The sequence below is a fragment of the Marmota marmota genome, unplaced genomic scaffold (assembly GCF_001458135.2).
Source record: "Marmota marmota marmota unplaced genomic scaffold, marMar, whole genome shotgun sequence".
Lineage (NCBI taxonomy): Eukaryota > Metazoa > Chordata > Mammalia > Rodentia > Sciuridae > Marmota > Marmota marmota.
Genome location: NW_026000229.1, coordinates 29,493,345 through 29,506,315, shown reverse-complemented (window position 1 = coordinate 29,506,315; position 12,971 = coordinate 29,493,345). Strand labels below are relative to the sequence as shown.

Below are 12,971 nucleotides of genomic sequence, written 5' to 3'. Positions count from 1 at the left end.
GCAGCACTAAAAAAATGACAAAATCATGGAATTTGCAGGTAATGGATGGCATTAGAGCAGATTATGCTAAGTGAAGCTAGCCAATCCTTAAAAAACAAATGCCAAATGTCTTCTTTGATATAAAGAGAGCAACTAAGAACAGAACAGGGAGGAAGAGCATGAGGAAAAGATTAACATTAAACAGAGTCGAGTGGGGGGAGAGAAAGGGAGAGAGAAGGGAAATCATATGGAAATGGTAGGAGACCCTCAATGTTACACAAAATTACACATAAGAGGTTGTGAGGGGAAAAGGGGGGGAAACAAGGGAGAGAATTGAACAACAGCAGATGAGGTAGAGAGGGAAGATGGGAGGGGAGGGGAGGGGGGATAGTAGGGGATAGGAAAGGTAGCAGAATACAACAGTCACTAATATGCCATTATGTAAAAATGTGAGTGTGTAACCGATGTGATTCTGCAATTTGTATTTGGGGTAAAAATGGGAGTTCATAACCCACTTGAGTCAAATGTATGAAAGATGATATGCCATGAGCTTTGTAATGTTTTGAACAACCAATTTAAAAAAATCTAAATCTTTCTAAAAAAAAGAATAAGTTATATTCCATGTATGTATAATATGTCAAAAATACACTCTACTGCCATGTATATCTAAAAAAGAAAAAAAGAATAATTTTGTACTAAAACAAAATTTATTTGCATTATAAAGGTTTGGAGGCTTAGAAAATGACGTCCCAGAGTGAAGGAAAGTTTCTCTCTGAACTTTTGCCCTTCTGCCTCTGACTCCTCATTCTCCCTCAAAGTAAGCCACAAAAACTGGAATTCCTCTTCTCCAAGACAAGAAAGCAGAATCCTTTTCCCCCAAAGCCATTCATAAAACCTAAAACTACTATTCCTTCTCCTACCTTTCTGTGTAGAGTTGACCATAAAGAAATTCTCCAACTTACTTTTTTTATTATAGATCAATAAGATCCCCATTCCAGAAAGTTCCTAGCCCATACCTGGGAGAAAGAAATGCTACAACTGAAGGGCCAAGAAGAATCAGATCAGACAGGCCTTGCTGGGCTTCCCCCATTTGGTCATTTTCACTAGTTCAGACCCTTTTTGCCCAATTATAGTTCTCCATGGTTCTGGCTGCTTCATTGAACCTAAATATAAGAATGAATAACTCATTCCAGGTCTCTGGGTGTTTAATATGAAGCCTCCTGCATCATGTAGGACTATGATCAAATAAAATGTGCATGTTTTTTCTCCATTAATCTATTGCCAGTTTATCTCATTAGACTCAAATATCTAAACTTCAGAAGAAAAAATTGAACTTCTCTTGGACAACTCAAGGTAAGAACAAGTGTGACATTCAATTTGGCATTAAAATTGTACCAAAACTAATATATCCCATACCTTGTGGCCCAGAACATCTTGGGGTGAGGTTTCAGCATCTGCCTTTTACTCAAGAGTCATAGGTAGTTCATATCAACTGGAGCTGGTAATAGCTCCTGTACTTTGGGAGCCACATGTAAGAGAAATTATTAACCAAGCTCTGGAGAAACTAAACACAATTCAAATTTTTTTCCTCCATTTATCCTCATAGCCTCATCCAGGTTTTATCAAGAAATCCAGAATAATGCCATTATTATCTTCCACATTTTCTGCACAGGGTCTAATTTCCTTCTTATAGTAAAGTCTATTAAAGATTTAGAATGAATACAGAAGCAAACAAATGATTTCAAATATTCAGAACCCAGTAGATCATGGATGTAACCCAGACACCTTTGCAAATACCTGACCGGGTACACAGAGGTAATGAATGTATGCTTTTTGTATTCAAAGGGAAAATGACTTGTTTGCTTCCTGCTCAGAAAATTGATATGGTAGGATGCAGTAGACATACATAAATAAGAAGTCTGTCAGTCATATGGAGACCACAGAAGGGGAAGAGTAGTTACAAAAAAATAGTTTGCACAGGAAGCACAGCCCACTCTGCTCCACCACAGATCCCCCCAGAATCTAAAACTCCTGAAACAACTCCTCATTGTGCCTCTGAGTTCTGCCTGACAAAGAAAGCCACTGACACCTCATAGGACCTGGGCTTTTCTAGAGCCCAGGCTACTAAAACTGATGACTCCAAGCAAGAAGAGAGGGCACTGCTGCCTAGAAGCAGGGATAGGTGTCAAATATGACCCATCAGTAAGTCCCCTGTTCCTCCCTCTACACCTTCTACCTACTGCCACCAAGGTTGCCCAAGACCATCCTTCCCACCCCTCCTCACTACTTCCCTCACCCCAGCCCCGGCCGTGGGTTGTGACTAGGGCATGTCAGCTCTTGCCCTGTGCTCCTTCCCCACAGGTCTCCCTCGCTCCAGCCTTGGCCACCTATAGACCAGTGTCCACATCAACACCAGAGTTATCTTCATAAAAGGGAAATGTTGTGCCCCTGCTAAAGACCCTCCAAACACTTTCCACTGGCCTTGGGAAACAAAGATCAAATTCTAACATGACTGCTAGAACCTTCCACACCCTGATCCCTGTTCATCTTCCTAGCCTGATTCCTTATCCCTCTCCTCCACCGCCCACATGCCTCCCTGCATTTCTCAGGTCTACACTCCAGAAACATTCCATTTAGCCTCTTGCCATTTGGGAGACTTCATACACACTCTTCCCTCTGTTTGTGTTAACCACCCAACCCATCTCTGCCCCTCTCAGCTCTCATACCCACTCATATATCACTACCTCTAGGAGGCCTTCCCTGACCTCAGATAGGAACACCCCAATGCGCTCCCATAAGCCTGAACGGCCCATTTCAGAGTCCCTATCACTCTGAATTGCCTGTTATTTTAGCTATTTCCCCATTGCTTCATATACCCAATTAGGGCAGAGACTTTATCTGTCCCAGTTCTTAGCTGTAAGTCTGGTATCTAATACACGCCTGGTGCACAGGATTGCCCTATCAACACTTGCTGAATGAAAGAAGATGAAGGAATAATGTCTTGAAATTCTAAGAGGAATGGAGCAAGGGCTTCTAGATGCTAAAAGTCACTGAGCAACTATCCTTCTCAATCCCCAGATGCAAATGGTAGAATGTTAAATCTGCCTTTCCAGAGCTGGGGACTAGAAGGCTTCCTGGTCCAAGGAGGCTCCTCCCACTTACTGGCCCCCATCCTCCTGTGTGCCCCTATCTCCAGCCTAGAACCCCAAAGGATTAGCAATAGGAAGATTGTTGTGGGCCAATGGAAGAGCAAATGAGCAAATCCTGGGAGAGGGAGCAAATGAGCAAATGAAGAGGAACTAGAGCTAGAAAGGAAGATTTATAAAAAGGATCGTTTTTTGAGGTAAAGCTTTCATGTGAAAATAAGGTGGGCAAAGTAAGTTCTCATCCATGAAGGATTTTCTTTGTTGTTTCTTTGTTTCCCAAAACAGTTGCAAACAAACAAAAGCCTCAACAGATATAAAATTACCTAAGGAAGGAAGATGGAGAATCCTGTGGCAATGACCCTTGTATCTGGTAGCCCCTTCTGGCCAGAGGGGGAAGCTCATCAGCAATTCTAGGCTAACTTGTTAGGGACTGAAAATTCTCTCTGGGGACTAAGTCAACATGTGCTATTTTCAATGGCTCAGAATCCTTGGAGCAGAGGAAGAACAATTCTTTAAGCCAAGATGACAAAAGGAACTGTATACCCTGAGAGGGAACAAAAAGAAAGCAGGCACAAGGAATTCAACTCTCAGAAGATTGTGACAAGTCACTGGCTAACTCCTTCTTTCTTTTTCCTTGTTGATTTGGCAGATTGGTCTGAGAGATTAGAACTGACAGATAACCAGTAGAAAAGATGGACCTAGGGCTGGGGTTGTGGCTCAGTGGTAGAGCGCTTGTCTCGCTTGTGTGAGGCACTGGGTTTGATTCTCAGCACCATAAATAAATTAATAAATAAAATAAAGGTCCACTCACAGTTTTTAAAAATATAATTTTAAAAAAAGATGGACCTAAATGTATTTGTGTAATATAAAGGTAATCCAAGGGAAAATATCCATGTAACCCCTTCCCACTCTTAGTTTAGATCTTCCAGCAAGCACTTCTCATTGTAAAAACTCCGAGACAATCAAGCATAAAGCAATACCAAATCCTTTATGGTCATCTTCATGATTTTTGATTTTGTAGAAAATATTCTCTATTTCATAATTAATCAAGAGTGATAAAATAATCACTATTGGATGGATTAAATAATATTTCTGAAAATTTTTCAGAAGTTATTTCTTATTTTTGATACTATTCAACTGCTTTTTTATTCTCAGAAACGTAAAATTACAACGAAAAAGAAAGAATTGACATTCAAGCCCATGTTTCCTCTAGACCAATCTTTTCCTTAGAACAATGGCAATTCAGGAGTATTTTTATGGAGGATTCATACCAATATATCAGATTCTAGTTTAACTTTGAGGAAGGAAATTTGTCTTTTCATTCTAGCATCTATATCACCTCACCAAAATACCCCTGCAGACACTTGTTCCATCTCTAAATGATGTCAGAGTAGAGAAACAGTCATCTTTTACTAAACTTTTGGGCCAGAAGATATCTAAGGAAATACAGAAAACAAAATGAGATAAGAAGAAAATGTTTTCAAAAAAGTAAAATCTAGCTGTAGAAGCAGGAACTTGGGATTTTGAAATTCAACCATTTACAAGTACTAAAGCAAATTATAATTACATAAACGTTCCCCCTTTTTAAAATTGTCCCAAACCAGAAGAAATGGGAAGAAGCTGCTAAGTAGGTAGGTCTTATCTTACTCCTGGCTTCTTCCTCTCATGCAGGCGACCAGAATGGTGGTTTCCTTGGGTTAAAGTTCTAGTAGATTTTATGTTTACATATATATGTGTATATGTGTGTATCACATATGTGATATGGTATGTATTTATGAAAAGGTATGAGAAAAATAAGAGAATGACTAACAGAAATTACAGCTAAGGGCTTTATGCATACATTCATTTTAAAATGAGATTAGTACTTTATTAAAATCAAAAATTAAAATTCTATGAAGATTTTCTTTTCTTTACATTCCAAGTTTAGGTTTGGTCATAGAAAATAATTCTTGTAATGATAGAAACAACAAAGTCAAAAGAACATCCCAATTCATAGAGGGAAAATGAAGAGTTGTTTTCAGACACCTGGAGATTGAGGTTAGACAGGCTAGTTATGCCTATGTGGGGAAGAGGGGCCTCCTGTCCTTATTATGATTTCAGATCTCTTATAGTGGAAAGTGTACACCAGGTGCAGGTGATACAATACTTTAGCAAAGGATTAAAATGGAGAGTCCTTTTAATGACCTGAGGCTACTCAACAATCAAGTTATTAGGGATAATTCCCCCTGCTCCAATTTCATGCTCACCAAGCAACCTGCTGATAATAAGTTGCTTTCCCACAGAAGCTGCCCTACAGGGAGAGAAGGCACTAGTCATGGTGAAGTGAACATTCTGGTCCTCCTGACAGTTATATTACATATTTTAAATCAATAAATTGTCATTCTTATTCATATCATCTGTCTCCTGAGCTAATATTAGTTTGCTCCAGGAAGGTAGATCTGTTTTTGGTGTGCTGTTGAATTACATTCCAAAATCTACAGGACAGATGGCCCACTCTGGCCATGGTGATTTCACCAGGAGGACCTCAAGGGAATAGCCTGGTGAGCTACTCAATCAGCAATGGGATGTGGTAGTTGGAAGCCTGTTCTTTGGTGTCAAACAGCCTGATCTTGGATTCCCACTCTTTCTCCTATCTCATTACAAAACCAGGAGCAAATCTCTGTATGCCTTAGGGTCAACCTGATAGGCTACAGAGACAAAGGGCACAGAGTGTTCATTAGATATGAGATCTCAAAGGTAGCTCTTTGAATCTTTTTTGCCAAAGTAGCCACACAAATGTTAGAAAGAAAGGAGGACTGTGAGTATAATTCCTTCAAGACATATGCAGTGCAAGATAAGTGTAAAAGGGTAGTAAGGCTTTAAAAAAAAGAAGGAACTGAATTTGGTGTAACCCCAGCTTCTTGAGAGGGTTGCTAAGTGAGCCTGGGCAACATGGTGAGACTACCCCAGTCCCCTGCATCTAAAAGAGAGGAGGAGAAGGAGGAAGAGAAGGAGGAGGAGGAGGAGACTTTAAAGAGATGATACGCATTCAGTGTAGAGATGGTGTGTAAGGGGTAACCTAAGGGAGAAGAACCAGTAGAAGGAGAAAGATTGAAAAGAGTGACAGAAAGGCAAAGGAATGGGAAGAGATTGGAGAAGAAAAAGAAAATGAAGGGGCCAGGGCAGGTAAGGAAGAGACAGGAGCAGTCCAGACCAGGAGTTTGGACTGCGCATGGGGCAGATCCTTGGCTGCCCTGGGAGCCCCTCCCTCCCCTACTGAGAGTATAAGGAAGAACTGGAAGTTTCCCACCAGATGGATCCTCTACTTCCTTTGAGCTGTGGGTTCTCTTCAGAGGCCAAGGGGAAAGGGACCCAGTATGGCTCCAACCTCAATCTCTTCCCATTTCTTTGCCAACACCAATCCTGCCCTCCTCTCCTCTGGGCTCCATTCTCTACTCTGTCCTACTCACTTTCTCTGACTCTGCTTCCTCTTGCCCCTTGGAGACAAGAGAACTAGACAGGAGAAACTTTAAAGATAATAAGATTCAAATCTCAGCTCAGTTACTTTCTAGTGTTACTCTGAACAACTCGGGTACCCCTCCCAAGGCTCAATCTGAATCTATGAAATGGAGACCACAGTGTGTCCTCCAAGCTGTCGCACTGTTAATATATATGTATATACAGTTCTCTCCATAAACGTGTGTCCTCCTCCCGGTCTGCCTTTTCTCCTCCTTCAATCTCCCAGCTTCCTCTCCCCGCCTCCTAACTTTTCTTTATATTCCTCACTGCGGTGCTTCCCCGCTAAATTCCACCTTGTCTCTGAGAACCAGCTCAAGCATGGACAGGAAGAGGGCTACTGTGTGGACTGAGGTGAACCTTGAAAATCCAGCTGCTTGAGCAGTGGTAGGTACTAGGGTGGAGGGCAGGATGAGGGAGCAGGCCCCTTCTTCTCTTCTTGCTCCCTCCCGCCTTCTCTGGCCCTATCTCTGCCCCTTCCCCCCCCAGGCCCCAGGTTCCCAGAGTTGAAGAGGAAAAGCTTTAGCAAGCCCACCTTAGAAACACAGCTCTAGGACCCCAGAGAAGGGAGATTCTGGTGAAGCAGAAGAATCAATGTGGGAGGTGAGGCCAGAGAGGAAGCAAGCCCAGGGTAGTCCTGCACATATTCAGCTGTGAGTGTGAGTGGTGTGGACACTTGAATCACATTTGGTATCAGTGGCAGATGCCTACATCACGGTACTTGTCAACATGGTACAAAAGTAGAAGTGCAAACCATCTAAGCCAATCTGCATGTGCACGTGTGTTCATGTGGGAGTAAAAGCAAAGCCAAATATATAAATTGCTTAGCAATTATGTATAATTACCATGACTCAATAACAGATTGCTGTATTTCTGTATAAGGTATATCAGGTTAACATTGTCGTGAGTCATCCTGTCAACCTATCGTTTTATAGTCTGTTAGGCGTGTAGTCATTACCCAGCCAGATTTTCACAGCTTTTCTTCTTGTTCATCCCTGTTCGTTTGCCTCCTTGGTCACCTAGCTTCATTTTCTCTTTCCTTCCTCCTCCTTTCCTAGCCTGATTTACCTGCCCCCACAGGATTGAACCCAGGGGTGCTTTAACCCAGGGGAGCCACCTCCCCAATTCCAGCCCTTTTTATTTTTTATTTTGAGACAGGGTCTTACTACATTGCTTAGAGCTTGCTAAGTTGCTGGGGCTGGTTTTGAACTTGCCAAGTTGCTGCAGCTGGCTTCCTGCCTCAGCCTCCCAAATCACTGGATTACAGGCGCACACCACCATGCCCAGCCTAGCCTGCTCTTGCTGCCTTTCTTGAGCATTTTCCCCACCTTCTCCTCATCTTGTCCTTTCTCTCCCAGACATGCCTCCCCTGATTTAGTCATCTTCCTTCCCCTTCTCACTTCTCTATTTCTCCACCATCCTGGAGTCAAACCACTCAGGTTTGCGTGGTCCAGCTAACCCTTTAACCTCCAGCAAGTTCCCCCACCTTCTAGCCTGTTTTCTCATCAGTGAGTCTTGAGCATCAGAGTAGCTCATAGGATTATTAGGGAAACAAAATCAGACCATACCTGTAAAGAAATTAGCACAATACTTCCTGCCTCAAAGTTAAGTCTCATTTAAGGAAAGCTACTATTGTTTTTATTTTTCTTAAATGTGTTTTCTAAACTCTCCACGTGTAGAAAAACACTTATCCAATTTGAGAGCCATCTCCTAGTGATGCTCAAATAATCAGACATTCATCAGGTGTCTACTCTGTGTCTAACCTGGGCTGGGCATGAGGAAGGCAAAGACGCATTCCCTATCCTTCAGAAGGCCACAGTCCAGGGACGAGAACAGACACACAGAGCATTAGAACAGGAGTGCAGGGCTGTGGTAGGAGGCATGGAGAACCATGGAGGCAGAATGAAGGGAGTCACCCAGCCTGCTCTACAAAGTCAGCTAATACCTCACACATGGCAAGTCTGAGCTGAGTCCTCTTGAAAGGAAGAGTTTGTTGAATAAAACAAGGTAAGGACAGGCAAAACGAACAGACTGTGGAAAGACTAAGTGTTGTGAAAGGAAGGTGAGCAGTAACAGTGGTCGCAACAGGTCACAGGGATTTAGGTGGAGTATGATGTAGCAAAGTAGATGAGAGCTGGATCCTGAGTGACATCACTGTCACCACGGTCTTCCCCATCACCATGCATTGAGTGCTTGACCCTCTGCCAAGTACCAGCATGTATCATCTCATTCAGTCATCACCAAAGCTCTGTAGATAGGGACCATCATGAGGAGACATAGAGCATTGCTGCGGCCAAGGTCTTTTATTGGTCCTGCAGGATAGTGTGATTAGAATCCAGCCCCTCTTGTCCTTCATCATTGCTCCCTGTGTCTCTCTATGCTAGTCCATGCCGTCTGAGTTTTTAGATTACTCTCACAGCATGGGCTGGCATGGAAAGGGATTTGGAATCAATGACAACAGGCGACTGAAGCCGCATTCTAGACATGGCTCTGCAGTTGAATCACCAGACTTTACAAGTGGTCCATATGTTGAGGTGCAGAACAAGGAGAGATATGGGGTTATTGTTAGGTTTTTTCCTTGGACACTGAGAGGACAGAGGTACCGTTAATTAAAACGACAAATGTAGCAAAGGAGGATGGAGGAGAAGAGGGAGGGGCAGGAGCAGGAACTGGGATAGGAGAATAATGAATCTATTCAATCCCATTGGTCCTGGAATGGTTCTTGATCACTGAAGACATCTTCAGCACTAATGATAAAAGACAAATTTGTAGACTTGGAATCATCCACCCATAAAGTGCTGAAGTCATGGGGAATGAATGATCTCATTCAGGAAGAACAAGAATGAAGAGAGGAGAGTGGGTGAGGATAAGTCAATAAAAGAATAAGGACAGAGCCCTAGGGAATCTCTTGGGCTCAAGAAGAGTCAGAGAAGGACCTACTGAGATGAAATGCTTTGGCCTACCCACAGCCCCCTACTCCCCTAGGCATCCACACTGTGCCCAGCACAGAGTAGGGGTTCAATCAACTTCAGGTGAGTAAACCAAAGAAGAGAGGAAGAAAAGGTAGACTCAAAGCAAGGAAGAAACATTTCCAAAAGTATAGCAGTCAATAACGTTTGATATTTATTTAGAAATGTATTGATATTTAAAGCACTCATTACTACTAAGAAGTTATGTTTTTCTTTGAGATCTTTGCATTAAAAAACCCTCAAAACCACCTTCTAATTTTTATACATGCCATGCCACCAGCATCTAGAACATACACATTAAACATTCTATTTCTGCCGGGCATGGTGGCACACACCTGTAACTCCAGCTACTCGGGAGGCTGAGGAGAGAGATCACAAGTTTGAGGTCAGTCTCAGCAACTTAGAAAACTTTATTTTGAGACAAGTTCAGAGCATTGACAAGGTCTCAAAACAAAGTTTAGAACGGGCTGGGATGTAGCTCAATGGTAGAGAGCTTGTCTAGCAAGCACAGGATCCTGGGTTTAATCCCTGGTACTGCAAAAAGGAGAAGAAGTCAAATTTTCTTTTAAATAGTTAAGCTTTTTTCTTACTAAAATTATTTCCAATTAGCCATCTGTCAACAACAACAATAACAACAAAAAATCCCCAGGCACAGAAAAGAAGATCACTTGGTCCTTCTATTTAAAGATTCATATATGATACGACAAATCACTGAGTTTTAATCTTAGAGAAAAGGGCCAGCACAGAATAACCCCTGAGGCTCATGGGCACAGGTGTTGCTCATCCCACACAAAATCTTATATTTCCTCATCCCTTCCTAATAAGCCTTCAGCCCCCAATTAACAGTTCTCTCCAGTTTTCCTTTTTTTTTTTTTCAAACAGCTGATCGTTAACCAGAGACCTGCAACACTTTCATGTCTATCAATAAAACAGCCTATAAGGATCATTTCTTCTATTCAGAAATATCTCAGCACTGAAAAGTTAACCCTCAAGCTTCAGAGGGATGGACCAGTGCAAACTGTCACATCTGAGCCTCGAATTCATCATCAAATAAAAGAGTATCTAGAATAGGCTCGCTAGATAAAATCTTACTGGGGTGGAGGGGAGGAACTACCAAAGGAAATGACAAAGACCCACACATCAAAAAGAAAGGGACATTCATGCTACCCCCCCCCCGCTTATTTATAGGCTAACATAATAAAAATCTGAATTTCAAGTGAAGAAAATGTCAAATCTCCCATCCCTAAATTCTCTCAAAGGAATTTTTTAAGTAAGAGGAAAATAATACAGAATATTTGCTAAATCTCAACCACAGATAAAAAACAGCAAAATGAAATACTCATCCGGAAGAAATGAACAGAAAGTTCCCAAGGAGCAGAGCCAAATAAATGCCCACTTGATCTCACCAACTCACCTCAACCTGGGAAGCTCTCCCAGCAGCGCAGAAAATCACACGAGGATCCGACCCACAACCATATTGAAGAGAAAAGCAAGGCTATACTGCAAGAAACAAACTAGATCTCTAGAGGGCATTCTTGAAAACCTGAGATCAACTCCCGGAAAAATGGTCTTGACCACTTACCGCTACCGGAAGCTACTAGGTAGCAGCCAGATTCAGCCTCTCACCAGAAAAAAAAAAAAAAAAAGCAAGTGGCTGCAAGTGAGGAAGTGGGGGAGAAGAACACTCCTAGGAATAGGTTAGAGAAAAGCCTGTCCTCCAGCTGCCTGCTACTGCTGCCAGGACAGAACTGGTTAATATTGGAGAAACAAAAGGAAACTCCCAAGAGGCTGGCTTCCTCTGTGAGAGTCAAGAATTCAGAAGGGTGAAAGTGAACAAAGGAAGGGACACCAGCTAGCATCTACTTACCAAGCCTCCACCGCCCTCCACCGATAAGCGAAGAAGAGTCCTTTGGAGTTCCCACCTGTTACCAGAGATGAAAGACTTAGCAGTGAGGTATTTTGTTTTGTTTTTGTTTTTAATCATCACAAGGGGAGTTCAGCTCTCCTACAGATGAAAGCCAAGCACACATGAGCAACATTGAAGACGCAAAGAAATGACACTTCTTCTTTCCCAACATCCTTAATTTCAACGCACAGGAAGCAAGCATTAACCCTGAGGATACCAAAGAACAAATGCTCATAAGAAATAGATTTGAACTTTTTTTTTTTAGTTTGGAATAGAATTGAGGGATTCTGGCTCAAAAGGTGGGATAAGATAAAAACAAAATATTTTGGTTTGTGTCTATTTTTAAAAGGAAGGTTATGGCTCCTTTTAAATATTCCTGAAGTCATTTAGGGATTTTCCAGCTGTTGCATCAGATCTGCCAGTTCAGCATTGAAATAAGTATGTTTTAATCATGTCTCTGTAACCAGAGCAGGCTGATCCCCTGTGCCTCGTCAACACTGCTCTCCTGGAACATCCTCGTAATGGGCCCTAAGTTTTTCACAGAGCCAGATAGACAGAAACAGGGGCCTTTCCCTCCCCAACCTAGAAACTACAGACTTCTGGAAACAAGAGTGATGACTTTCTCCCTTATGTGATAGAGGACCAAGAACAGCTTAGAGAAGGATGCAATCATCTCTTTAAAGTATTTAAAATAAAAACATCTTTAAATAAAAAAAGACTTAAGCATAGCCTCTAAACAATTTTTAAACCCATCATATTGACAAATATTGTAAGTCTGGTAATCCTCTTTGTTGAAGAAGATATAAGAAAACCTACACCTTCTCTTATATTCTTATTGAAATATAAATTGGTAAAATACTTTAAAAGGAAACTAATGCCTATGAAATCTAAAAGTATATATGGTTCCATTTTTTAGAGATTTACCTTACAGATAATCATACACATGTGCAAATGTGTTGGCAAATATGTTCATTATAGATGTATGTGACAACAAAAGAAAAAAAAACTAACTAAAATTGACCTAAATATAGGGAACTGCCTAAATAAGTTAAGGTACTGTCATACAAAGGAGTTCTATGCACTCATCAAAAGTTATAAACCAGGCATGATGGTGCACACCTGTAGTCCTAGCTACTTAGGACACTGAAGCAGGATTATCACTTAGTTCCAGGAGCTTGAGGTCCACCTGGGGAACAGAGCAAGGCCCTGACTCAAAAGAAAAAAAAAAGGGAGGATAGAATTGGAATGAAGACTCAGATCATCTGGGTTCAGCTCTGGCTCCACTGGTAACTGAGTAGGTGACACTGGGAAAGTTCCTAAACCTCTCTGGGCCTCAAATTTCTCATCTGCAAAAAAGTCAATAATAATATTACTTACCTTATAGGATTGTTGCAACTAAAACAGTGGCTGGAACATAGTAGATACTCAATAAATATTAGCTATTAAAACTAAAAGAGAGCCAGGCGTGGTGGTACA

General features: G+C 41.7%; 1 protein-coding gene across 1 annotated transcript in view; it reads right to left on the bottom strand.

Moving 5' to 3' along the window:
* Atp8b4 (ATPase phospholipid transporting 8B4 (putative)) overlaps nt 1–11,667 on the bottom strand; it is a 242,420-nt gene extending 230,753 nt beyond the window's left edge. Inside the window, exon 1 of the mRNA XM_048793164.1 lies at nt 11,457–11,667. The gene's annotated coding sequence lies outside the window, so the exon portion shown is untranslated. The remainder of the gene's footprint in view (nt 1–11,456) is intronic.
* Nucleotides 11,668–12,971: the final 1,304 nt, after the last annotated feature.